This window comes from Maylandia zebra, unplaced genomic scaffold (assembly GCF_041146795.1).
Source record: "Maylandia zebra isolate NMK-2024a unplaced genomic scaffold, Mzebra_GT3a scaffold11, whole genome shotgun sequence".
Lineage (NCBI taxonomy): Eukaryota > Metazoa > Chordata > Actinopteri > Cichliformes > Cichlidae > Maylandia > Maylandia zebra.
Genome location: NW_027490041.1, coordinates 9,270,411 through 9,297,328, shown reverse-complemented (window position 1 = coordinate 9,297,328; position 26,918 = coordinate 9,270,411). Strand labels below are relative to the sequence as shown.

General features: G+C 43.0%; 2 long non-coding RNA genes across 2 annotated transcripts in view; one reads left to right on the top strand and one right to left on the bottom strand.

Annotated features, from left to right (window-relative positions):
• Positions 1-26,918, top strand: part of LOC143415866 (uncharacterized) — a 350,735-nt gene that overhangs the window by 35,078 nt on the left and 288,739 nt on the right. The gene's annotated exons all lie outside the window — the stretch shown is intronic.
• LOC143415871 (uncharacterized) overlaps positions 1-26,918 on the bottom strand; it is a 47,550-nt gene that overhangs the window by 6,438 nt on the left and 14,194 nt on the right. Inside the window, exon 3 of the long non-coding RNA XR_013096294.1 lies at positions 17,299-18,399. This is a non-coding gene — a long non-coding RNA (uncharacterized LOC143415871). The remainder of the gene's footprint in view (positions 1-17,298; positions 18,400-26,918) is intronic.

Genomic DNA, 26,918 nt, shown 5'->3' with positions numbered 1-26,918 from the left:
TCGTCCCTGTACCAAAGACGCCACGTCCCAGTGGCCCCCAGGATTACAGGCCCGTGGCATTGACCTCCCACATCATGAAGACCCTGGAAAGGCTCATCCTGGACCAGCTGCGACCCATAGTAAGACCACATCTGGATCCCCTTCAGTTCGCTTATCAGCCTCGTCTCGGAACAGAGGACGCCATCATCTACCTGCTCAATCGTGTCTACACCCATCTGGACCAGCCGGCGAGCACTGTGAGGGTCATGTTTTTTGACTTTTCCAGTGCTTTCAACACCATCAGGCCGACCCTCCTGGGTGATAAGTTAGCAGCGATGCAGGTGGATGCTTCTCTGGTGTCCTGGATTGTTGATTACCTGATAGGAAGACCACAATATGTACGTCTCCCACAGTGTGTGTCTGACAAGGTGATCAGCAACACAGGGGCACCACAGGGGACTGTCCTCTCCCCCTTCCTCTTCACCCTCTACACCACAGACTTCAGCCACTGCACAGAGACCTGCCATCTTCAGAAGTTCTCTGATGACTCTGCGGTGGTTGGATGCATCAGCAGGGATGATGAGACAGAGTACCGGGCTGTGGTCGACTCCTTTGTCACGTGGTGTGAGCAGAATCATCTGCAGCTCAACGTGGCAAAGACCAAGGAACTGATCGTGGACTTCAGGAAGACCAGGAAACACTTGACCCCTGTTTCAATCCAGGGGGTCAGTGTTGACATTGTGGAGGACTATAAATACCTTGGAGTACACATTGACAATAAACTGGACTGGGCTAAAAACACCACAGCACTTTACAGGAAGGGCCAGAGTCGTCTCTATTTTTTGAGGCGACTGAGGTCCTTCAACATCTGCCAGAAAATGCTGAGGATTTTCTATGAGTCTGTTGTGGCCAGTGCGATCCTCTATGCTGTTGCATGCTGGGGGAGCAGGCTGAGGGTCGCAGATGCCAACAGACTTAATAAACTAATCCGTAAGGCCAGCAATGTTGTGGGGATGGAGCTGGACTCCCTCAAGGTGGTGTCGGAGAGGCGGATGCTGTCCAAGATAAAGACAATGTTGGATAACACCTCCCACCCACTCCATGACATGCTGGTCAGTCACAGGAGCACGTTCAGTGAGAGACTGAGATTACCGAAAAGCACCACTGAACGACACAGGAAATCATTCCTGCCTGTGGCCATCTCCCTGTACAACGCATCCACTTAACACACTGTTTGCTGCTACAACTACACGTTTCTTTTCCAACTATTTATTTATGAGTGACTTATGTATGTATGTATGTATATATATGTATATATTGTACTATTCTTAGTTAGTGTATTGTCTGTCTTGTCTTAATGTTGGTTTAAAATGGAGCACTGTAACAAAAAATAATTTCCCCCAGGGATCAATAAAGTATTCTGATTATGATTCTGATACATACTGATACCTACTTCCCCACTCACCTACAAACAACACCCTCTATTTCTCCATATTTTCACACCACGATCACGCAAACACATCCGCTCAACGGCAGCACATTCACAACAGCCTCACAGCACGCACAGACTTGCAGGACACATAACACAAGCCACGCTTGTTCATATTAGTGAATATTCACACACATAGTCAGACTTATGGAGTCTCTCACCACACTTTTTTTTCTCTCTCTCTCTCTTTCTATTTACAAACAAGGGATGTTTCCACACTCTCTCCACCTGTCTAAACGAAACACCCAGCGTACATCATTAGACATACACACACAATTATGGGCATGCTGAGGTTTGTCACATGGAATGTAAATGGAGCTGGCACCAGAGGAAAGAGGTTAAAGATATTTAACCAGCTTAAAAAACTACAGGCAGATGTTGTTTTATTACAAGAAACTCACAGACCTGTCACAGGTTTAAACGAACTTAAAACACCTGAGTTTCCTAACGTGTTTGCAGCCGGTTATAATTCTAGACAACGGGGAGTAGCAATTTTAATACATAAAAATGTTAATTTTACAGTACTCGATACAGTTATAGATCCAGAGGGTAGATTTCTAATTATTAAACTATCAATATTGAACAAAAAACTATGTATTGTAAGTATATATGGTCCAAATGTTGATGAACCCTCATTCTTCCACGGATTTTTTAGTACACTCTCTGAACACCTCGATTGCGCACTCATTCTTGGCGGTGACCTCAACCTTGGACTAAATGAAGAAATGGATAGGCTCAACACAACAGGAACTCAGCGCAATTGGCAATCCACAAATATAATCAAACAGTATATGAGCGACTTTGGCCTTCGCGATGCATGGCGCTCCCTTCCCCCCAACAGTAAGGAATATACTTTTTTCTTGCATGTTCATCACTCTTACTCTCGTCTGGATTATTTTTTGGTCAGCAGCTCACTGCTGAGCGACATTTCAGACACTGAGATTCATCCTATAGCTGTCAGCGATCATGCTTCTGTATCTTTAACACTAATGCACAAGAATAATACTACGCCAAGTAAAAACTGGAGATTTAATACATCACTGCTTAAAGATGAAGACTTTATTAAATATTTTAAAAAGGAATGGACTTCATATTTAGACTTTAATGACACTCCCGGAATATCTGCTTCTGTTCTATGGGAAGCAGGGAAAGCTGTGATGAGAGGTAAAATAATTTCTTTCTCATCACACAAAAAGAAAGAAGAAAACAAATATATTCAGGAATTAGAAAAAACCATCAAATCACTAGAAGAAGCCTACGCGTGCGACCAAGATCAGGAAACATTGAACAAAATACGCAAGACAAAACTAGAATTAAATGAAACTATTAATAAAAAAAAACAACACACAATTCCTTATACAAAGACTTCGCTTGCAGAATTTTGAACACAGTAACAAATCAGGTCGATTTCTAGCTAACCAGTTAAAAATAAAGAAAGAAAAAAACAACTATATGTGCTGCTAAAGATTTATCGGGGAACACAATATATGACCCTGGAAGAATAAACAACATTTTTAGGGATTTCTATGAAACTTTATACTCACCACAAATAAACCCATCTAAAAATGAAATTGACCTGTTTCTTGACAACTTTACTCTTCCAAAATTACTAGACAGTCAGGCAATGGAACTGGATTCGCCACTGACGCCAAGTGAATTCCAGGAAGCCCTGATAAGTATGCCCAATAATAAGGCTCCAGGTCCAGACGGCTTCCCTGCAGAATTCTACAAAGAATTCTGGACAATTCTGGCACCAGTATTCCACGGAATGTTGCAGGAAATCGAGGAAAATGGCAGACTACCACCAAACATGAATTCTGCCAACATTAGTCTCCTGCTAAAACCAGGCAAAGACCCTTTATTTCCCTCAAGCTATCGTCCAATTTCTCTTTTAAATGTAGACCTTAAAATAATCTGCAAAGCTCTCTCAAAGAGATTAGAGAAAATAACCCCCCTCTTAATTCATCCTGACCAAACTGGTTTCATAAAAGGTCGGCACTCCTCAACAAACACTCGTAGATTACTTAATTTAATAGACTACTCATACAATAAAAACATCGAAACCATAATATTATCTCTAGATGCAGAAAAAGCATTTGACAGAGTTAACTGGAAATTTTTATTCGCAACTTTACACAAATTTGGTTTTGGAAACTCTTTCATAAACTGGATAAGAATATTATACAATTCCCCAACAGCTCGTATCAGAACAAATGACCAGACATCCTCCAGCTTCTGTCTCCTGAGGGGCACCAGACAGGGATGCCCACTCTCTCCTTCACTTTTTGCAATTTTTATCGAACCTCTAGCAGCAGCATTTAGACAGGCTACAACAATTAAGGGCATAAAATGTAAGAACATAGAACATAAAATCAGTCTCTATGCGGATGATGTGTTGCTTTTTCTGCAAAACACACAAACCAACCTCTCTGAGGTAATTACTCTAATAAACTGGTTTTCAAGAGTTTCAGATTATTCAATTAACTGGCCAAAATCTACAGTTCTCCCCATTAACTGCTCCTTCCATAATACTTCCTCTGCCCCACTGCAATCCGGAACTATTAAATATTTAGGTATTAATGTTTCTCCTAAGCTTTCAGACTTAACTAAATTAAACCACATCCCACTTCTAAAGAAAGTAGAAGGCGATCTGACTAGATGGAAATCTTTACCCATATCACTCATGGGAAGGGTCGCCACTATAAAAATGATGATCTTGCCAAAAATAAATTACTTATTTTTGATGATCCCTAACAAACCATCACAAGATTGGTTCAGATCTCTGGATTCATATATTTCCAAATTCCTTTGGAAAGATAAACCCCCGCATATCAGCTTAAAAATGCTACAAAAAAAAGGGATAGAGGAGGATTAGAACTGCCTAATTTTCACCAATACTTCTTAGCCAACAGGCTTCAGTTCATCTCGGAATTGTTAAAACATACCTTCTTAGATGAGCCCTGGCTAGATGTTGAACAGGCACTATGCAAGGATCTAGAGATTTCAGACCTACCATTTATTAGCTCAAACATCAAAAGACATGAATGCTTTAAAAGTATCAACATCAGCTTTTCTCTGACAGCATGGTGGGAGTTTCTAAAAATAACGAAGTCTTCATTAATCCCATGCAAACGTACACCTATCTGGAATAACCCTGACATATTACAAAACAATAATATGATTAATTTCCCAGAATGGAGTTGTAAAGGAATTAAACACTTAGAACATACATTAGAGGGAACAGAATTTATTCCATTTGACAGACTAGTTGCACAATATGGGATCAACAAGAAAAGATTTTTAGAATATCAACAAATTAAATCCATAATAAAAAAGAAATTTAACCTCAGTCAAGTTGAATTACAAACACCACCAAGTGCGGCACATTTCCTTACTCTTAAATCCCCCAAATTATTATCTAAAATATACAGAACACTTTCTAAATTAGATGAATCAATATCACTTCCTATTGCAAAGTGGGAAGCAGATTTATCAGTCAGTTTAGACCAAAACTTCTGGTCTCAGGTATGCTTAAAAACCTTTAAATTGATTAAAAATCCCAGTCTGCAATTAATACAATACAAAATACTACATAGAGTGCAGTATACAGGTCATCGGATGTTCAAGATAGGCTTTACATCTTCCAACAACTGCTCACACTGTCAAGGCAATACACCAGACAATTACATTCACGCTCTTTGGTTCTGTCCACCAGTGCAGAAGTTTTGGCGCGAGATATGTGAAGACTTATCAAAATGTCTGAAATGTAACATTCCAACTTCCCCCTTAGTGTGTTTACTGGGCAGCTTAGATAATGTCACTTCAGAAAAGAATATTGCCCATATGGTTTTCACTGCCCTATGCATAGCCAAGAAAACTGTCCTCATGAACTGGAAAAATAAAAACAATCTTAATTCTAACCAATATAGAAATTATCTATTAGATTACATTAGTCTTGATACAGCCTCGGCCACCACATCAGATCAATTGCTCTGGGCTCCTTTGATCAGCTCCATCACCTAGTGGGGGTGGGGGGGGGGGGGGGGGTCATAGTTTGGTCCCGCCTTCACTGTTGTGATTGGTGTGGGGGTAGGGACAGGCTTAGGGCGTCGGGGGGTTCCCCGGAGGCATCTTCCTTGGGGGGCTCAACCCAGGGTAGCGGTCATGTCTGGTTGGGGGCTCTTCTGGCTCTCAGGTGACTGTTTCCTCGTGGCTGCGTGCAGCGGGGCTAAGGGAGGGTCTTTGCTGACGGACGTGGGTTACTGACCTGGTAGCCTGGCTGCCCCTGGGTGGGTCCGGGATGGGCGTGAGGTTCTGGGGGCGCTCCGTCTCTGGGCTGGGGCCCTGGCCGGGCCTCGGGGCCTTGGATCCTGGTTGGTGTGTTGCCGGGGTTGAGGGCGGGTGGGTGCATGGGGGCCCATCCCTGGCGCAGGGTGCCGCCGGTGCGTCGAGCCACCTGGGGGGCTCTTCAACTGGTGGGGGAGATTGTCACACCTTGCAGGAGCTTTCCTCTCCTCAGGAACTCTCTGCAGGAGGGGGAGATACAGGAGAGGTGGAGGAAGATCTCAGCCTGGGTGTCTATTGTCTCATGTAGTCTGGAAGATGAGTGGATGGTGGGGTGGGTGCAGTTTTCTCTGTGGTGGGGTTGGGTGGACTGTCCCGGGGCTGGGGGGCGCTGCTGCGCTGGGTCCCGGTCTGGATGGGCCTGGGCCCCCTTTCCCTGGCGGGTCGCGGAGTATGGGAGTGCCTACTGGGGTCAGCGGGGGAGCTGGCCCCGGGGAGGGGTCACCTGCCCCTCCCTTCCTTCGCTCCCCATCTCCAGCTGCCTCCCTCTTCCCGCTCCACCACAACCACCCACACATGCAGGGCCTTGGAGTAGGGGTATGTCACCAGGGTGCAGAGGAGGCTACCCCCCACCCCTCTGTCCCCTTCTGGCTGCCTCTGCCTCAATTTTATCCCACATCTTAGACAATCACATTACTCACACTCTCATTACACATACATATAGGATCTTGGGGGTGGGCACGATACACGGAGTCTAAATTACCATCAGGGTTGTACACCTCACCCCTGGCGTCGTTGCCCACCTCTCAATTTTAAATACACGTGCGACATTGAGGGCTAGCAGGAGGGACTATGCGCTTACCTGCTGCTCTCTGGCAGGTAGCTCCATGCCCTCCTGGGTTTTAAATGCACCTTAGAACACACATGCATCAACACTACAAAGATGCGGGTGGAGGGAGGCTTGGAGTCTTCTCTCACCCCCATTCTCTGCGGCCTGCTGGAGCGGGGGGGCTAGGAGGAGTTGGCCGTCCGACTGCAGTCTGGAGTGTGGGGCCTCCCTGCTGCTGCGGAGTCGGGGCGGTCTGCCTCTCCCCACCACAGGGAAAAGGGTAACACCACCTGGGTCTGGGTGCAGTTCCCCCCTCCAGGGGCAAGGGTACCTAGACCTGGTTCGTAGAGTACGCTTGGGGAGTGTGTACAGCGTCTCTTTATGTCCCAACCACATTGGTTGAGTGTGGAGTAAGTGCATATGAGAGCATGAGGGTGGGAATGGATGTTTGTGTCTGTGTGTTCCTGTATGTCTGTGTCTATATGTCAGGTTGGGTATCAGACGCCACATCTCTGGGGACATCTCAGGCCCTCCAAGGTTTGGAGGCCTATCTCCACCACCACCATTTCCCCTGCCGGTGGTGGACTCCCTCAGGTGTCGGTGCATTGGTGGTTCTTTGTGTTTGGGGGTGGGCATCCGGGTACACACCGGCTCACTCCTTGGCGGCCGCTTATCGGGGCCTGGAGCCTGGGGCTCGCTCGGGCCACTTCGAAGGTGGGGTGCCCCCGGCCTCTCAGCCTGGGGCTCGGTCACTCAGGCACGGCTGGCTGCCGGCGGAGCTCACGGGCGCGTCACTGCAACTCCCCCTGGCTTCTGCTCCGCGGCTGCTGAGTGAGCCCTCATCTGGGACTCTCCTCAGCTCTTACTGGGACAGTGGCGCGGCTGCCCCTCTGTTGGTCTTCCTTGGTCTCTTGTGCTCTGGGAGCCTCTGGATGTCTGGAGGTTTGATCTCCTCCATACCTGCTTCATACCCTGGAGGACAGGGCTGTGGCTCCCCACACTCCCTAGCAGATCGTTACATGGAGAAACCTTTGGAATGCAAGCATGCTGATCCACACAGGTATGCACACAGGTGTACACACGGATATTCACAGACGCGGACTACAGCTTTCTTGGCTGCTGCCTCAAAGCACATTGTGCGCTGTTTATCTTGCGTGCTGCACAATATCGTTTATTATTTAGTAACTATTGATATCTATGGCTAGCTAGTTTATTGTGATTGTGCTGTTTTTTTTATTATATTGCTCTTTGTTGTTTGCTTTCTCTTCTGTTTTTTTCCCTCCATACAGGTGACCCAGGTGTTTTATTTGTTTGTGTTTTTTTTTTCTTTCTTCCACCCCTTCTCACCGTCTCTTCTCCCCTTTGGTTTTCTTTCTCTCCCTCTCTTTCTTTCATTCTTTTTCCCTGTCCTATCCCCCAGTCATGTCTGTCCCATTTGTAGCAACTGAAAATAAAATAAATTCATATTTATAATAGAGATGGACCGATCCGATATTACGTATCGGTATCGGTCCGATACTGACCTAAATTACTGGATCGGATATCGGAGAAAAATAAAAAAAATGTAATCCGATCCATTAAATATCACGAAAGCACCTCACAAAACTTGCAACACGCCGTAACTCGCCTCAGAACGTTAGCACGTCGGAGCAGTATGCATCACGTGATAGAGCGGCTGTGGCATGCGGGACCGTCGGTGGTCTGGATAGCATGTGGAGCTTCGCTAGCAACCTGGCATTTCATCTCCGACAAAGTTATCCCCGAGAGAAGTGAAGCAAGTGTGTAAGTCCATCTCTGAATGTTTGTAAAGCTTTCCCAAGTTAAGCTTAACAAGCGACTGCCTCTCGCTCTCCGGCTGCTACTTCAATCGTGAAACTGCTCAATGATCAGCTGATCGGCTTTTCTGTCGCGAGTCCGTCTCTCTTGTTTGTTTTTGGCCCACTTTGCACCAGAAAGAGGAAACCAGCGGCTGAACAACAGCAGCACGTTTAAGCTTGATAAGCTGTTGTTACAATTTATTTAATATTACTTTCTACACCAGGATCTTTTTCTATGTAGCTGACGGCTGGTAACTGTGCAGGGGCGAATCTAGCAAAGTTTAACCAGGGGGGCATTAACTGGGAAAAGGGGGCACAAAGACATACTTTTCTTTCTTATTCTCATTTAAAATGTCTAGCTTTTAATAAATAATTATCTGACACCCAAAGTTTTAATTTGATGTAAAATGAATAGAAGTCAATTACTGTATATAGTGACTATTAAGTCTAATATATATACCCTAGTAAGCTATAGTACTTTTTCCTTTGGGAAGGTACCATCTGTGCAGTCTGCAATTTTGTTGAAGAAAGATGTTGAATCTATTTAATATTTCTTGAAAAATAATTGATTTCTGTGCATTTTTTTTTCACACTGCATCAAATTAAGGCTGATTACGTCGATTAAGCATCATGGGGTGGCGCGTGAGGGGTGGTTACCTATTTTTTATTTATTTATTTTTGTTGTTGCTGGGAGTTGGAACCCTATTAGTTAGGTTGCTTAATATTTACGCTAAGTACTCTTTAAAATACCAGAATAGGGAGGATGGTGTAGGTTTAAGTTTATTAAACCTCCAACTTGTTTTATTCCATACGTTATCCATCTGTGCTTGGTGCCAAGGCTGAGATAAACGAGGAGTTATCTCATAAAGAGGAACAAACAGTACTCCAAGAACAGACAAAGCCCAGCAGAAACCTTGAGGAGGAGCTCCATTTGCCCCCACCCGGGAAGAACCTCAGAAAGGCAAGAAAAGGGGTCCCTATTTGCCTCCAACTCTCTCAACAACACCAACGACCAGGACAAGGGACCACAACCTTCCCCAGTCCCCCAAACCCCTGACAGGCCATCACCCTCCTCCCCCTCCCTTTCTCCCTCCCCCCCACACCTGAAATTCACTGAGGAGATGATGGAGCGGGTCAATGCTGGGCTCAGATCTACCCCCCGTCCCAATCCCTTTTTGTCCCCCATAAACCCCCCACCAGAGCGGCCAAAGGTTCGCCATCGAGCCCCACCCTCAACAGAGCAATCGAAGTCACATTGCCCAGCCTCGCCCCCCTTAGTTCCTCTTTACCACCTTCACGCTCTGTCTCCGCAGTCTGATGTGTGATGTGTGAAGGGTCCGGGCTGTGAGGATTATAGCAGTGGTGACTTTTCCCAGGAGAAGCTGGGACCCTGTTTACTAGAAGGTTTTAAAATTTCTGTACTTTTAGGTGACAGAAGGAGACATGTGGCCTGGTCAAAACACAGAGAGGTGCACTCTAAAAGATCTTTAAACATAGTAAACATACCTTGTGTGCCACAGACTGCTCCCAAACACGAGGGGACAAGTAATGCCTCTAAAACACTTAAGTTGGCTTTATTAAACGTTAGATCTTTAGCTGGGAAAACATTTTTAATTAATGATTTAATCACTGAGCACAGCCTTGATTTTATGTTTTTAACTGAAACTTGGTTGGACCAAAGTAACAGTGGAGCTGTTCTCATCGAGACGACCCCTCCTAACTACAGTTTTATCAGTGAGGCCAGGGTGAGCAGGAGAGGAGGAGGGGTTGCTGTCTTATTTAATGAATCATTTCAATGTAAGCAGCTATCTCCTGGAAGTTTTCAGTCTTTTGAATATGTGGCTTTACAGCTGAAGGCCCCATCCAAAGTTGTGTTTCTTAATGTTTACAGGCCTCCCAAATACTGCACAGACTTTTTTAATGACCTCAGTGAACTGCTGTCTGTGATCTGTGTTGATTTTGACTGTGTAATTATTGTTGGGGATTTTAACATTCATGTGGACAACCCTCAGGACAAAGGGACTAAAGACCTGAGTAACACTCTGGGCAACTTTGGGCTGACTCAGCATGTAACAGAGGCCACACATAATAGAGGACACACTCTTGACCTACTGATCTCCAAAGGCCTGAGCATTTCAAAGGTTACTGTGTCTGATGTGGGCCTGTCTGATCATTACTGTGTTTTCTTTGAAAGTAAAATCTCAGCCCACACAAATATATCAACAACAGTGATCACAAAACGGTGTATAACTGAACACAGTAGTGCAATTTTTAACCAGGTCTTCCCATTAACACCTGACCTGTCCAGAGGGTCAGTCAATGAGCTCGTCAATAGCTTCAATGCTAACATGTTAAATGTAATGGACACTATTGCTCCCATTAAGGTGAAGGTTATCTCTGGAAGGAAAAAGTCTCCATGGAGAAACTCCACACTGGTGAAAAATGAAAAAAGAGAGTGTAGGAAAGCTGAGCGCAGATGGAGAAAAACAAACCTCCAGGTTCATTATGACATTTATAAAGAGAAACTTCACAATTATAATTTACAACTGAGGAGTGCAAGGAGGTCCTACTTCTCTGACATCATCACTAAAAACAGCCATAATGCTCGGGTCTTATTTTCTACAGTTGACAGGCTAACAAACCCTCCTGTGCCAGTGGCAGCTGAACTTCATTCGACCATGGCCTGCAATGACTTTGCCAAATTCTTCACAGAAAAAATCCAAAAAATTAGACAAGCAATTGGTACATCAACAGCAGATCCAGGATATGTACTGTGTCCACCAAAAAACTGTTTAAACACCATGAAACAGTTTCAACCTATTAACAGCAAAGACCTGGAGGACATCTTAGGTCAACTGAACTCCTCCTCCTGCTGTTTAGATGTCCTGCCAACAAGTTTTTTCAAAAAGGTCTCAAAGACTTTAGAGTCAGACCTGTTACAGATCGTCAACTTTTCTTTATTATCTGGTGTGTTTCTAGAATCACTAAAAACTGCTGTAATCAAACCTATACTGAAAAACGACAATCTTGACAAGACACAAATGAACAACTACAGGCCGATCTCAAATCTCCCATTTTTAAGTAAGATCATTGAAAAAGCAGTTTCTCAACAGCTCAATTACTTCTTAAAACAGAATAATTGCTACGATGCCTTCCAGTCAGGTTTTAGACAGAACCACAGCACTGAAACCGCTCTGACCAAAGTGTTTAATGACATATGTCTGAATACAGACAGTGGAAAAATGTCAGTCCTAGTTTTACTGGATCTCAGTGCAGCATTTGATACAGTTGACCACAACATATTACTCAAACGACTGGAGAACTGGACAGGTCTTTCAGGAACTGTACTAAACTGGTTCAAAACATACTTAGAAAACAGGAAATACTTTGTATCAATAGGTAACTTCACATCTGAGCAGACAAGTATCACATGTGGAGTTCCCCAAGGTTCCATCTTGGGACCCCTTCTGTTTAACATTTACATGCTCCCACTGGCACAGATTATAACCAACAACAAAATAAACTATCACAGCTATGCAGATGACACACAAATATATATCACAATGTCACCAGGAGACCAAGGCCCTGTGCATGCTCTTGGTAAATGCATTGAGGAAATCAATGACTGGTTGTGCCACAATTTTCTCCAGCTAAACAAAAACAAAACTGAGGTAATAGTCTTTGGCGCCAAAGAAAAACGATTACAGGTCACCAGAGAACTTCAATCTATACATCTAAAAACCACAAACCAGGCGAGAAATTTGGGTGTAGTGATGGATGCAGACCTAAACTTGCAGACTTTCAAAATGCAGCAAGATATTTAAAAAACAGTTTTGTTGATTAAAAAACACTATATCGGATTCATATCAGTATCGGCAGATATCCAAATTTATGATATCGGTATCGGACATAAAAAAGTGGTATCGTGCCATCTCTAATTTATAATAAAGGTCAATCAAATGGACCAATATGGCAAGGCCATGATGATCCACTTGGTAAAATAAATCCGCTTGGCATTTTTCTTGGCCTTAAGACAACAATTCTGATGGCTAAAGACCCAACGGGACAAAAAAAATAAATAAATAAAAGATCTGGCGTTTGGAACTATTTTGGTTTTCATGTGACGTATGACCCTGAAGGTAAGCGTGTCATGGACTAAAGTAAAACAGTATGTTGGATGTGCCACGCAATGCTCAATTACATGGGTGGGAACTAGTGTGTTAGCGCAGTTGGCTCGTTAACGTGTTGGCCGTCTAGCCCCACGCACGGGGCGATCAGGGGTAGCTCGTTAACGGAGATTTGCCGTGTTGTGGTGTTAACATCATTTCAACGAGATTAACGCTGACAGTGGGAACACAACGAATATGACTGCACATTTACGCCGACATCATCCTAGTGCAAAGACAAGTGGAAGCAGACAAAAACAACAAGCATGCATGCTACAAACTTTACCCGAGTCATTTAGACAGCCGTTAGCACATGATTTTCCTTATGGGGACCTGATATGTTTAATATTGTGGCGAGCTCAGACAAGGAGGAGACTGATGTGTCGTTTGGTCTTGCTTCCCGTGAGCTAGCCAGGGAGCACAGCCGTTTATTAACATCTGCAGAAGAACACTGCCGCTAGCTAACTGCTCAGCGCGGCAACCGCACAGCAACAACAACACACAGGGCGCCCTCTGACCCCGGAAGGACACACCATCGCAGCGAGAGGGCGTCACCCGTCACTATGGCAACATAAACAAAACATAACTGTACAAACAGAACCCCGACCAGCCCTGACCCGCTACATAGCCCCAACCTAAGGGGTCAGTCGTCCCCGACGACCCCATTACCCCACACAAAGTCCTGCAAATGTCCAGGTGCCTTCTTTTGGCGCACCAGCCGGTCACGACCGGCGGGGGGAAAGTCACTCGGGTCAGAACATGGGGTGCCACCATCATCCCACTTCTGACACCAATGTGGCGAGCTCAGACAAGGAGGAGACGGAGGTGTCGTTTGGTCTTGCTTCCCGTGAGCTAGCCAGGGAGCACAGCCGTTTATTGACATCTGCCGAAGAACACTGCCGCTAGCTAACTGCTCAGCGCGGCAACCGCACAGCAACAACAACACACAGGGCGCCCTCTGACCCCGGAAGGACACACCGTCGCAGTGAGAGGGCGTCACCCGTCACTATGGCAACATAAACAAAACATAACTGTACAAACAGAATCCCGAACAGCCCTGACCCGCTACAATATGCTGCTGAGAATATAGCCCAGAAGAAGCGTATAGTATAGCTTTTATTTTGGAAAGAGCCATTTCTCTGTAATAAACTCTCTTTTCCAAAGATGAGTTATTCCTCAATCAGATACAGGGCTTGCAAAATTGCTAGTCCGATGTCCTGGGGCTAGCGATTTTTCCAGTCGGGCTACCAAAATCTATCTCTTCCCTGCCCGTCGGGCTATTGTAGGAAGGAAAAATATATGTCAATGCTTTTGCATTCTTTCGGAAATGTAGCTGGGTAATTATGTCATTGGCATCGGTGAGCCACTGTCAATATGTGACATATTGAAATCGCGTTTGAATTTGCGCTTGTTTTTTGCTTTCACTTTGCAATCGCGCGAACTGTGTATAGAGAGCGACAGCACTGATCTGTGAGTGATGATAATTTGCACCAATTCCTCTGACATCGTCTTATTAATCGTTAGCTTACTATGCAAACATGACAAGTGAAATCTCCCGCAGCTTAAACATGTGAGAGGTTGTTCGCGCAGATAATCACTGAGCGTTATGTGTGTGTGTGTGTGTGTGTGTGTAAAAGCAGCAGGATATATATTTTAGTTCTGCTGAGCCAAAAAAGACAGGTCAGGGTGAAGAAGTGACAGCCAAAGAAAAGTTTACCACAAAACGGAAAAGTTATGACAAATCAGACTATAAGGCAAAAAGAAAGTGCAGCTTTATGGTTTCATGGACAAAAGAATTTCTGTGGCTGCAATATGACGAGCTACATAACCGGGGCTGCACATAAGTGGTCCGCAGGTGCGCATTCGCTGTCAAAAAAAAACAAAACAAAAAAAAAAAAAAAACGCGCACAAGATATGAAGTTGCAATGCGTGTTTGCATACATACAGTGGGGCAAAAAAGTATTTAGTCAGCGACCGATTGTGCAAGTTCCCCCACCTAAAATGATGACAGAGGTCAGTAATTTGCACCAGAGGTACACTTCAACTGTGAGAGACAGAATGTGAAAAAAAAAATCCATGAATTCACATGTTGGATTTGTAAAGAATTTATTCGTAAATCAGGGTGGAAAATAAGTATTTGGTCACCTCAAACAAGGAAAATCTCTGACTCTCACAGACCTGTAACGTCTTCTGTAAGAAGCTTTTCTGTCCCCCACTCGTTACCTGTATGAATGGCACCTGTTTGAACTCATCATCTGTATAAAAGACACCTGTCCACAGCCTCAAACAGTCAGACTCCAAACTCCGCCATGGCCAAGACCAAAGAGCTTTCGAAGGACACCAGGAAAAGTATTGTAGACCTGCACCAGACTGGGAAGAGTGAATCTACAATAGGCAAGCAGCTTGGTGTGAAGAAATCAACTGTGGGAGCAATCATCAGAAAATGGAAGACATACAAGACCACTGATAATCTCCCTCGATCTGGGGCTCCATGCAAGATCTCATCCCGTGGGGTCAAAATGATCATGAGAACGGTGAGCAAAGATCCCAGAACCACACGGGGGGACCTGGTGAATGACCTGCAGAGAGCTGGGACCAAAGTAACAAAGGTCACCATCAGTAACACACTACAACGGCAGGGAATCAAATCCCGCAGTGCCAGACGTGTTCCGCTGCTGAAGCCAGTGCATGTCCAGGCCCGTCTGAAGTTTGCCAGAGAGCACATGGATGATACAGCAGAGGATTGGGAGAATGTCATCTGGTCAGATGAAACCAAAGTAGAACTTTTTGGTATAAACTCAACTCGTCGTGTTTGGAGGACGAAGAATACTGAGTTGCATCCCAAGAACACCATACCTACTGTGAAGCATGGGGGTGGAAACATCATGCTATGGGGCTGTTTTTCTGCCAAGGGGACAGGACGACTGATCCGTGTTAAGGACAGAATGAATGGGGCCATGTATCGTGAGATTTTGAGCCAAAACCTGCTTCCATCAGTGAGAACTTTGAAGATGAAACGAGGCTGGGTCTTCCAACATGACAATGATCCAAAACACACCGCCCGGGCAACAAAGGAGTGGCTCCGTAAGAAGCATTTGAAAGTCCTGGAGTGGCCTAGCCAGTCTCCAGACCTCAACCCCATAGAAAATCTGTGGCGGGAGTTGAAAGTCCGTGTTGCTCGGCGACAACCCCAAAACATCACTGCTCTCGAGAAGATCTGCATGGAGGAATGGGCCAAAATACCAGCTACTGTGTGTGCAAACCTGGTAAAGACCTATAGTAAACGTTTGACCTCTGTTATTGCCAACAAAGGTTATGTTACAAAGTACTGAGTTGTATTTTTGTTATTGACCAAATACTTATTTTCCACCCTGATTTACGAATAAATTCTTTACAAATCCTACCATGTGGATTCATGGATTTTTTTTTTCACATTCTGTCTCTCACAGTTGAAGTGTACCTCTGGTGCAAATTACTGACCTCTGTCGTCATTTTAGGTGGGGGAACTTGCACAATCGGTCGCTGACTAAATACTTTTTTGCCCCACTGTAAGATTTTCTGGAGGAGGACAGACATTTGTTTAGAACTCTTAAAGATGTCGAAGAAGCAAGCTCCTTTAAGCAATTACTTTGGTGTTCCTCCACCTCCAAAGAAATGTCAGAAGGAGTCCGAACCACAAAAGAAGCACGTATTCTCGGAAAAGTGGTTGCAGGAGATGAGCTGGCTTCAAACAAATGATGAACGCACAGAGATGTGGTGCGGAATGTGCCGTGAAAATCCCACTCTAGCGGACAAAAACACTGCCTTTTATATGGACGCAAACGCGCGCTGCAACTTCTTATCTGGTGCGCGTCTTTTATTTTGACAGCGAATGCGCACATCCGGACCACTTATGTGGACCCGTGTAAATAACATAATGTTCTGCCGGGTGTGTCGTTGGTTTTCTTTCAATTGCTGAGTCAACAAGCGCCTTTGTTACTGGGACCAGTCATTCTAAGAAAGGCCCCCATTAGAACCCATGAGAAATGCAAGAAATGCATTATTGCTCAGTCTGCAATATCTTTCCCAGAACAAACACCAATTGCAAATAACATACTAAAAATAAACCTGAAAAAATCTGTTTAGAACAGCGTACTATGTTGCAAAGAGTGAACTACCACTGGTACAATTTAGCAGTCTTTGCAAAGTTCAAAAAGCAAATGGCCTTGATCTTGGTTCCACTTGTTCTTACCCGTGACTTCAGTGGAAATTTCAAATTCAGGATCTGACACAGACTGATTCATGTCCTACAGAGTTCTTACAAGTTCATAGAAATTTCTGTTCAATTAGAACCAAGTATTTGAGTTGATGATTGTAATTTTTATACAATGTTGTAATTTGTTTTTCAACAATTTTTTCAACAATATTGTAAAGGAAACAAAACATCAATCAAAAAATTGCTTTCTTTTTTATTCTACTTACATTTATTTTGGGCTACCAAAAACTGAAGAGTCCCTGCCCGAAGGGCTACCAGGGATTTTGAAATTTTGAGAGCCCTGAGATATATTTATTTTTTAAATTACTTTTGTTTCAGCAACATTAAATTTAAAAACTGTACTTTTGAGTTAAAATATATATTTACAAGTTTAATAAATGACAAATTAAAAAGGCATGAACATTTTTTGTATCGAAAAAATATCGAACCGAACCGAACCGTGAATTTTGTGTATCGTTGCACCCCTAATAAATACATACCTTACAGTAGCTGCACTTGTAGAGTCTCTTTCTGGTGTGGATCTGTTGGTGTCGTCTCAGGTGATGTGGAGATTTAAAAGTCTTCTCACACAGGTCACATTCATAAGGTCTCTCCTCAGTGTGGGTAAACATGTGTCGTTGTAAGACTGCGTCTGTTGTAAACTGTTTGCCACACTGTTCACAGCAGTACACATCATGTCCGGTGTGAATGCGTAGGTGTGTATTTCGGCTCCCTCTCTGGCTGAAAGTTTTTCCACAGATGTCACAGCTGTATGCCTTAATTCCAGAGTGGGTAACTAGATGCCTCTGTAAACTGCTACTTTGAGTAAAAGCTCTGCCACACTGATCACAGCTGTGCACTTTAACTCCACTGTGGATGAGTTGGTGTGTTTTTAGGTAACCCTTCAAGGAAAAAGACTTTCCACACTGTTCACAGCTGAACGGTCTCTCTCCAGTGTGGATGACCTGATGCTGTTTTAGTGAAGCCTTCAGAGTAAACTCCATCCCACACTCGTCACAGCTGTATGCCTTAATTCCAGAGTGGGTAACTAGATGCCTCTGTAAGCTGCTACTGTGAGTAAAAGCTCTGCCACACTGATCACAGCTGTGCACTTTAACTCCACTGTGGATGAGTTGGTGTGTTTTTAGGTAACCCTTCAAGGAAAAAGACTTTCCACACAAGTCACAGCTGAACGGTCTCTCTCCAGTGTGGATGACCTGATGCTGTTTTAGGTAACCCTTCTCAGTAAAACCCTTCCCACACTCGTCACAGCTGTATGCCTTAATTCCAGAGTGGGTAACTAGATGCCTCTGTAAGTGGCTACTGTCAGTAAAAGCTCTGCCACATTGATCACAGCTGTACGCTCTAACTCCACTGTGGATGAGTTGGTGTCTTGTTAGGGAACCCTTCCTGGAAAAAGACTTTCCACACAAGTCACAGCTGAACGGTCTCTCTCCAGTGTGGATGACCTGATGCTGTTTTAGTGAAGCCCTCACAGTAAAACCCTTCCCACACTCGTCACAGGTGTGTTTTTTCTCTCCCTTTCTTCTGTGAGGTTTGTCGGCCTCCTGAGAGCGCTGACTTCTGGCTCCATGTTGGTCCTGCAGTGACAGAGATACAAACAGAGGCAGTGAGTGAAATGCAGTCGTGGAACAAACTCAACCTTCAAACTCCATTAACACTAGTTTTAAACCTGAAGGTGGAGCGTGGCACCAAACACCTTAAAGGTCTCTTATCCCCACCTGCTGGTAGTTCTAACACATTACATCCAACCTGCTGTTAAAGATAATTCATGACTGTTCAAACACTAAAATCATGCACACACACACACACACACACACACACACACACACACACACACACATTATTTTATAATTTAGATTATTTTGTTGTTTCCTATTACATATTTCTATAATTTGTATAGATTTATACAGAATTATTCAGTGATAATAAATCCTATGTTTGTTTATTCTAAAGGAACCCCGTTAGCTTCCACAACAGATGTTGCTCGTCTTCCGTCAAATACTCACATAAAATATTACACAATAAAGTGGATTCAAGATATCCACATAATTTCACTCTTACATCCACAGTGAGGTTTCACAATTGTTCAAATATAAGCAATCAATAATAATAATAATAATAATAATATCAATAACATTGAGGCACATTACACAAATTTCAAAAACAAATCATGTCTTACAATATTTACAACAACTAAAAGCTCTGTAAATCGGCTTTTAAGTGTTCATTGAAGTTTTGAATAATTCTCTAATTTTTTAAGGCAACTTATTCCACTTAAAAGTTGCTCTAAATGTAACAGTTTTACAAAACGTTACTTTTAACTCGAGCATTTACTAAATTGCAGTTTGTTGAAAACTGTGTAATATGATGATGTATTTCATCTGGATACTGCAGCTGAGCAGAATAAATGTGGTGTGTTTAACAGAATTGCTTTCTTTAGAACTACAAGTAAGCCATAGAATATTTTAGCCTGTACAGGAAGCCAAGAAAGGTTATTATGCATTTGATCAATATTAGTATAGTATGAACATCTTCACACTAATCTGGACGCCTTATTCTGGACTAACTGAAGTCTGTTAAGATCTGTCTTATTAGCTGCTGACCAAATGATTGAACAATACTCCAGATGAGACATTACTAGTGCATTAATGACATCTTTCATAATGAAGAAGTGATACACAAAGAGCATTTCATAGCCATAGCTATGCCTTGTCGGCAGAGTTATGTGACATTAGTGATGTTTGTACTTTCAGCGTTAACTTGGTTTTAAAGCCTTTAAAATATACGCCGTTCAATAGTCGACCTTAATCTGACAGAGAATGTGATGATTTTGTGGATAATTAAAGTCAGTCATATATCCACAAACACAACAAGCTGAAAGTCAGTGATGCTGCTCGGTTTGCAGCCCTGAACATCACGGCACAAGCAGGATTCACTGCACTGTTAATGTTAGCTGTGTTATATTGCTGCCTCTGCTCGGTGGTGTCGAGCCAAACGCACTTTAACGTGTGTTTGAACGAGCTGACGGTTCACTCGTTAAGCTGAAAGAAAGATGCTTTAATCACAGCAGTCACACATGTGTCCACTGCACCATCTGGAACTCTTCTTGTTTACACTCGTAATAACACAAACACTAAATCCTGCTTCTCTGGTGCTGTTGTGTAGCAGTGTGTACACCTGAGACTGTCACCTGTCTGTCTGTCCTGCACTCTCTCTCTGTTTCTTTCTCTCTGATTGTGGAATAAAAGTATGAACATGTGTTTATAAGTTACACTTGTGTTTGAATCCTGCAGCTTATCACACATTTGATTTCCATGTGTGACGACTGCAAGTGTCCAGAGTGAGGACAGACTGAGGGAGCCACTGCTGCACATCATCTGTGAGGCTTTGCAGCCCTGATGATCCACCAGGACAAACTCAGCAGTGTGTGAGGAAGAGGAGGAGGAAGAGCCAGCAGCAGCTGACAGATGGAGAGAATAGACAGACTGTTCCCTGTTTGTGAAGGACTGCTAGGAAAGTTTAACATAACTGTCTGTCCTGAATCAGTGTTGGTCAAGTTACTTGAAAAAAGTAATCAGTAACTAATTACTGATTACTTCCCAAAAAAGTAATCCCGTTACTTTACTGATTACTTATTTTCAAAAGTAATTAATTACTTAGTTACTTAGTTACTTTTTAAAAACACGATTCTACATAATCCATCATATAAAATGTAATCAAATGGAAAAGTCTCTTTTTTTAAACTTGTTTTATTAGTTTTAATCTTAACTTTATGCATCAAGCAAAAATTTAATTATATGCAACATTCTCTGACTGGAAGAAATTAGTTTAACATTGAAACCTATTTTCTGCACATTCCAGCACATAAAATAAAATATTTTTTGTGTTTACACTCAGTCTTTCAAATAGATGCAAGTAAAACACAGCAGAAAATAAATAAAGTCAAAGACTCAGCGGTCCTGTTGCTCTATTTTCACCTGTAAAGCAGGAGTTGGGTAGGCGGAGGTTTACCCTGGTGCAGGTGTGCCGCGGTCAGTGGAAGAATCCGCAAGTTTCTCTGTGAGTTTCCCATTACGTCGTTGCGCACTTGGTGCTTGCTTGGAAGTTTAGGGGTTTTTTTCCGCTGTAAAAAGAAGTTTTCTTCCCACGCACGATGGACACTAATGTTTTTGTCACTTCTTATGGAATCAAACTCAAAGTAAGGTCAGTACTTCCACGCTTTAAACGCTGCACGCTCATACTCTCTCCCACAATCGATATATGATCCAATGTTGATCTCCACACAGCTGTTGTCACTAACGGCGCACTCGCTTACGTCACTGTCGTGAGACATTCTCGCAAAGAAATCACGGTTTTAGTAACGCAGTAACGCAGCGTTCCTACGGGAAAGTAACGGTAATCTAATTACTGTTTTTGCAATAGTAATCCCTTACTTTACTCGTTACTTCAAAAAAATAATCGGATTACGCGTTACTGGAGCGTTGTTCTCCTCTGTAACAAAGCAGTGATAAAGGAATAGATGCTGATTTTATTAACTTGTGTCTTTGTGCTGCTGGATTCAGTCTGAAGCAGGCAGCAGTGCTGAACCTACCAGTGTAAATGTGATGGTGGAAGCAGAGGCCAGCACTTGGCAGTGCTAAACACAATAAAAGACTCACAAGTTCCTGCTCAAAGGTCAGCTGCCTTCAGATCAATCATTAACCTGCAGCAGGTTGTGGCCTGATGTGTTTGTAAGAGTTTCACTTTCAGGAGGAGAAGATTTAAACGAGTCACACAAATGTGAACTACAAAGTCTGTGACACACAATTTATGCAAACTGCAGTAAATCTGACCTGAAGAAATCCAGTCTTCTGCCTGTTGTGGTTGTGACAACTGCTCGTAGGAGAGTTTGTTTGTAGGAGGTGGAGATGTTCTCAGATCAAGTGCGTAATCGTCTCTTTGTGTAGACGCTAAAAGCTGTGAGCCAAAACTCTCTGCTCTGAAACTCTTCACTCAGTCCTCACGCTGAGAGTTTAGAGGCTGAACTTCTTGTTCCTCCATAACACTTTTCATGAAACAGCAGAAATGAGCTTGTGTTTCTCAGCAGTGCGCACACAGAGAACCGATCCTCTCTGCTCAGTCTGAACAAATCAAAGTGAAACATCAGTGAAAACACAGCTGCTGATCAAACTGTGTCAGATTAATGCCTCAATGTTTCACTGTGAGGTTAAAAAATACATAAAAATGATTTAAAGAAGTAGGAGGCAGATTTTCACAATAAGAGCACTTTGTTTTTAATTCAGTTAATGTCAAACTGTCATCAACACCTCTGTGTTGTCTCTGAGCAGATTCAGGCATTACTCAAATAATAAAGGCTTTTTTTCACTATTATACTTTTCATTAGTCTCCAGGTTGATGATTATAAACAGAATTATTAAAGTTTTTATCATTTCAGGCTGAAAATCAACATGAATTTGGTTCTAATCAAAGAAGCTCCTTTAATGTGTGTCATTAAAATCCTCACACAGGCTTAAAAAGGCGACATTAACATTAAAATAAATGAAAGAAGCTTCAGCTGAGAGCTTCATGCAGTCATCAGCAGCAGCTCATAGCAGTCACAGCTCTTTATTACGCAGCTTTGCAGGAATTAAAGTGGCTGAAGTGTCAGAGTTTGTGTGAGAAGCTGCTTCATGGACAGCTGTACACACGTCTTTATTATTTCTTCATAAATCAAACACACAGGTTTGTCTGCAGATGATTTAAAGTGTGTCGTTGTGCAGTTAAAGCTGTTTGTGTGACGCCCTGACCTCCTGTGAATGAAACAGCCAATCAGATCCATCAGAGAGAGAGCAGGAAGTGTTGTGTGTTTGTGACAGAACAAGGAAACAGTGATGATGATGAACATAAAGGTCCTCTGATGTTTCCTGTTACAGTAACGCTTGTTCATCTGTTGCTCTCCTACACTTTCCTATAAATAAAGGAGAAAAAGTCCGTTTAGTTTCATTTCCTACAGCTCAGAGTTACACTTCACATTCCTGCTGTCACATCAAAAAGCTTCACTTTGGTCCAACATCTACATGTTAACATGAAACACAGACAGACTCAGAACATCTGGAACATCTGCACTTTGACCCAAACTGTTATAGCAGGATATTTTCTGCATATTTCTTATGTTGGACCTGTTTGAACTGTAAACGACCTGTAATCATCTGTAAATGGTGTGAGACACACTGAGGCCACCTACAGGGCAGCTGGGGAACAGCAGGGATCTGAAATGATACGAGACGTTAGTGAGTGAGAAGAACAAACGGACTTAAGATGGGTCGAAGTGATCAAAGTTGGTCTAAAACAGAAGATAAATCCACTGATTCTTTGTAAAGTTCATCTGCTGCTCACATGAATCCTGTGATGAAAGATTTATTTCACTGAATGTTTCTTCAAAGCTCATTTCAACCTGTTAAGGGTTCCGAAAGAGACTCAGGCGCAGGCCAGGGTTTCCCTTTAAGCGAAGAACAGTGCGTTTATTCACAGTGAACACAATCACCAAGTGGCTATGTACAACGTGCAGGGGAAACGGGTCCGGGTCGCCAGGGTCCGTGGGAAACAGGGTTAGGGGAAAAGGTGCTCCACACTTTCTGTACAAAAGCTCCTCCTCAGTCACTCCTCTCAGAATCCGGTTCCAAAAACGATCTAAACACAAAAGGTCGGGTTAGCGGGATAATAACAAAGGGCTTTCAAGATACAGGTTGGCAGATACACAAGTTTGACTGACGCTGATAGTTCAACGATCCAGCGAAGACTAGTGCAGACTCGCCATCTAAGTAGTGCAGTAATCAGCTGGGATCAGCGGCCGGTGTGGTGATGAGCAGGTGTGTGGGCCAGCAGCGGGAGCCCGCAGTGAGCATCGCCGTGGCGAGAGAGAGAGAGAGAGTGAGAGAGAGAGGGCGAGAGAGCAAACAAACCACAAACATATTGCCCAATAGAGGATTGACCAGCAGGGCACAGGGACCATGACACAACCTGTTGAAGTCATGAATGAAAGTGCAGACTGAGAGTGGATCACATGATGTTTGAGGTGTGTCATGTGACATGTTCAGTATTGTCACACATGTCTAGATTGTCCCTGATATCATAACTGCTCAAACACTGATGATTATATTTGAAGAATTATTCCTGATGGCAGCAAAGTTTGAATGGAGCTCTCTGTCTGTGCTGATTTGTCGCCCTCTGGAGGTCAAAGCACAAACCTACAGGGTAGCTGGGGAACAGCAGGGATCTGAAATCATACGAGATGTTAGTGAGAAGTTAGAACAAACGGACTTAAGATGGCTCGAAGTGATCAAAGTTGATCTAAAACAGAAGATAAATCCAAAGCAGCATCAGATGAATGTTACCATTTCCAGTTACGGTGCCCTTCATCTAATATGGAAATGTGTTTGTTTTTTTTTGCCGTGTTGTTGTTCTTCCTATTGTGTTTAGTAGTAATAATAGTTTAGTAATAGTTTAGTAATCTTGTGCAAGCATTTTATACATAAATGTCGTTTTTTTAAGACTAAACCAACACTAGCTTACTGGAAAAACGACTTAAACCTGTTGGTTAAATCTTTGACTTTAGTTAAGAAGAAAAAGGCTGCTTCTTTTATTTCCTTTATAGAAGATTTTGATTTAGTGAGTTAATAATTTGTTGAATTATGTGACCCCATCTTTGTATTTTATTTTCACTATGCATGAAAGTTCCTAATATGTAAGAAAGGTCTATTCTCTGAATCTGTAATATATGGTGCATTTTGTTTGTATGTTTATATTACTAATAAAAAAAAATAAAAATAAAAAAAATAAATATATATATATTAGGGGTGCAACGATACACAAAATTCACGGTTCGGTTCGATACTTTGGTGTCACGGTTCGATATCTTTTCGATACAAAAAAATGTTCATGCCTTTTTAATTTGTCATTTATTAAGATTATAAATATATATTTTAACTCAAAAGTACAGTTTTTAAATTTAACCCTAACCCTTGTGCGTGTTTTTTATTTTGACAGCGAATGCGCACCTGCGGACCACTTATGTGCAGCCCTGGTTATTTAGCTCGTCATATTGCAGCCACAGAAATTCTTTTGTCCATGAAACCATAAAGCTGCACTTTCTTTTTGCCTTATAGTCTGATTTGTCATAACTTCTCCGTTTTGTGGTAAGCTTTTCTTTGGCTGTCACTTATTCACCCTGACCTGTCTTATTTGGCTCAGCAGAACTGAAATGCTTTTACACGCTCACTCACATAAGCTCAGCGATTCTCTGCGCGATCAACCTCTCACATGTTTAAGCTGCGGGAGATTTCACTTGTCATGTTTGCGTAGTAAGCTAACGATTAATAAGACGATGTCAGAGGAATTGGTGCACAAATTATCATCACTCACAGATCAGTGCTGTCGCTCTCTATACACAGTTCGCGCGATTGCAAAGTGAAAGCAAATTCAAACGCGATTTCAATATGTCACATATTGACAGTGGCTCACCGATGCCAATGACATAATTACCCAGCTACATTTCTGAAAGAATGCAAAAGCATTGACATATATTTTTCCTACAATAGCCCGACGGGCAGGGAAGAGATAGATTTTGGTAGCCCGACTGGAAAAATCGCTAGCTCCGGGACGTCAGGCTAGCGATATTGCGAGCCCTGTATCTGATTGAGGAATCACTCATCTTTGGAAAAGAGAGTTTATTACAGAGAAATGTCTCTTTCCAAAATAAAAGCTATACTATTCGCTTCTTCTGGGCTACATTCTCAGCAGCATAAGGAGAATCACGTGCTAACAGCTGTCAAAATGACTTGGCTAAAGTTAGTAGCATGCTTGCTTGTTTCTGTCTGCTTCCACTTGTCTTTGCACTAGGATGATGTCGGCGTAAATGTGCAGTCATATTCGTTGTGTTCCCACTAGTGCTTTCAGGTTAATCTCGTTGAAATGACCTTAACGCCACAACACGGCAAATCTCCGTTAACGAGCTACCGCCGATCGCCCCGTGCATGGGGCTAGACGGCCAACACGTTAACGAGCTAACTGCGCTAACACACTAGTTCCCACCCATGTAATTGAGCATTGCGTGACACATCCAACATACTGTTTTACTTTAGTCCATGACTCGCTTACCTTCAGGGTCATACGTCACATGAAGACCAAAATAATTCCAAACGCCAGATCTGAATGAGGGTGGGGGAGGTCCACTTCTGTCTCGCTAGCTTGCCCTGCGCTCTTCCTTCTGACTATGCTGTCTGTGTGGAGCGCTCAGTGAATCTGCGCTCGACAGTGCAGCCTAGGCGGAGTAGTCGAACGCAGATTCACTGAGCGCTCCACACAGACAGCATCGTCAGAAGGAAAGTTGATAAAATAAATTACAAATTTTGTATTGTTCGATACATATGCGTACCGAACCGAAAACACTGTATCGAACGGTTCAATATCGATACGAATATCATTGCACCCCTAGTGTTTAGGCCAGAGATGCTCTTCAAACAGCGGACAGACATGACCACATTACAAGAACATGGTGTGAGTCCGATTTGATATTCCAGTCAACGCTGAGAGACCTTAACCAGGAAGTCAGAGGTCAGCTGATGCTGCGAGCAGGAAGTGAACCAAGGGAAAGGTCCACTCTACTCAATCTCAAAGAAAATATGCTGGTATTTGTTGATGTTGATGGTACAATAAAAATATATAATATAATAAATAATAAAATATCATGTGATGATGAGATGTGTTGTTGGTGTTTGTATTTTCTGTAAATGTCTTTTTTAATGTAAATGCTTTGTTCCAGACGGACAGGGAATCAGTTGCTGTACGATGACATCATCTTGATGTTGACGAGGAGGGCGAGAAAAACTAGTTTTGTCCTGCAGATGGCGATCTTGCACCGTGTTCAGAGAGCCGACACTTTGATGGTGCTGCTCTACTCAGCTTACTTTAGCCTGGGTTGGACTCTATATGAGCAGCTTCCACTCTGGTTTCACTCTTAAACACACTTGTTTGATTTCACTTGTAAAAGTTGAAGAATAAATATTTTATTACAAAATTATTTGTTGATGCATTTTTTTAGGGTCAAATATCTTGTTTG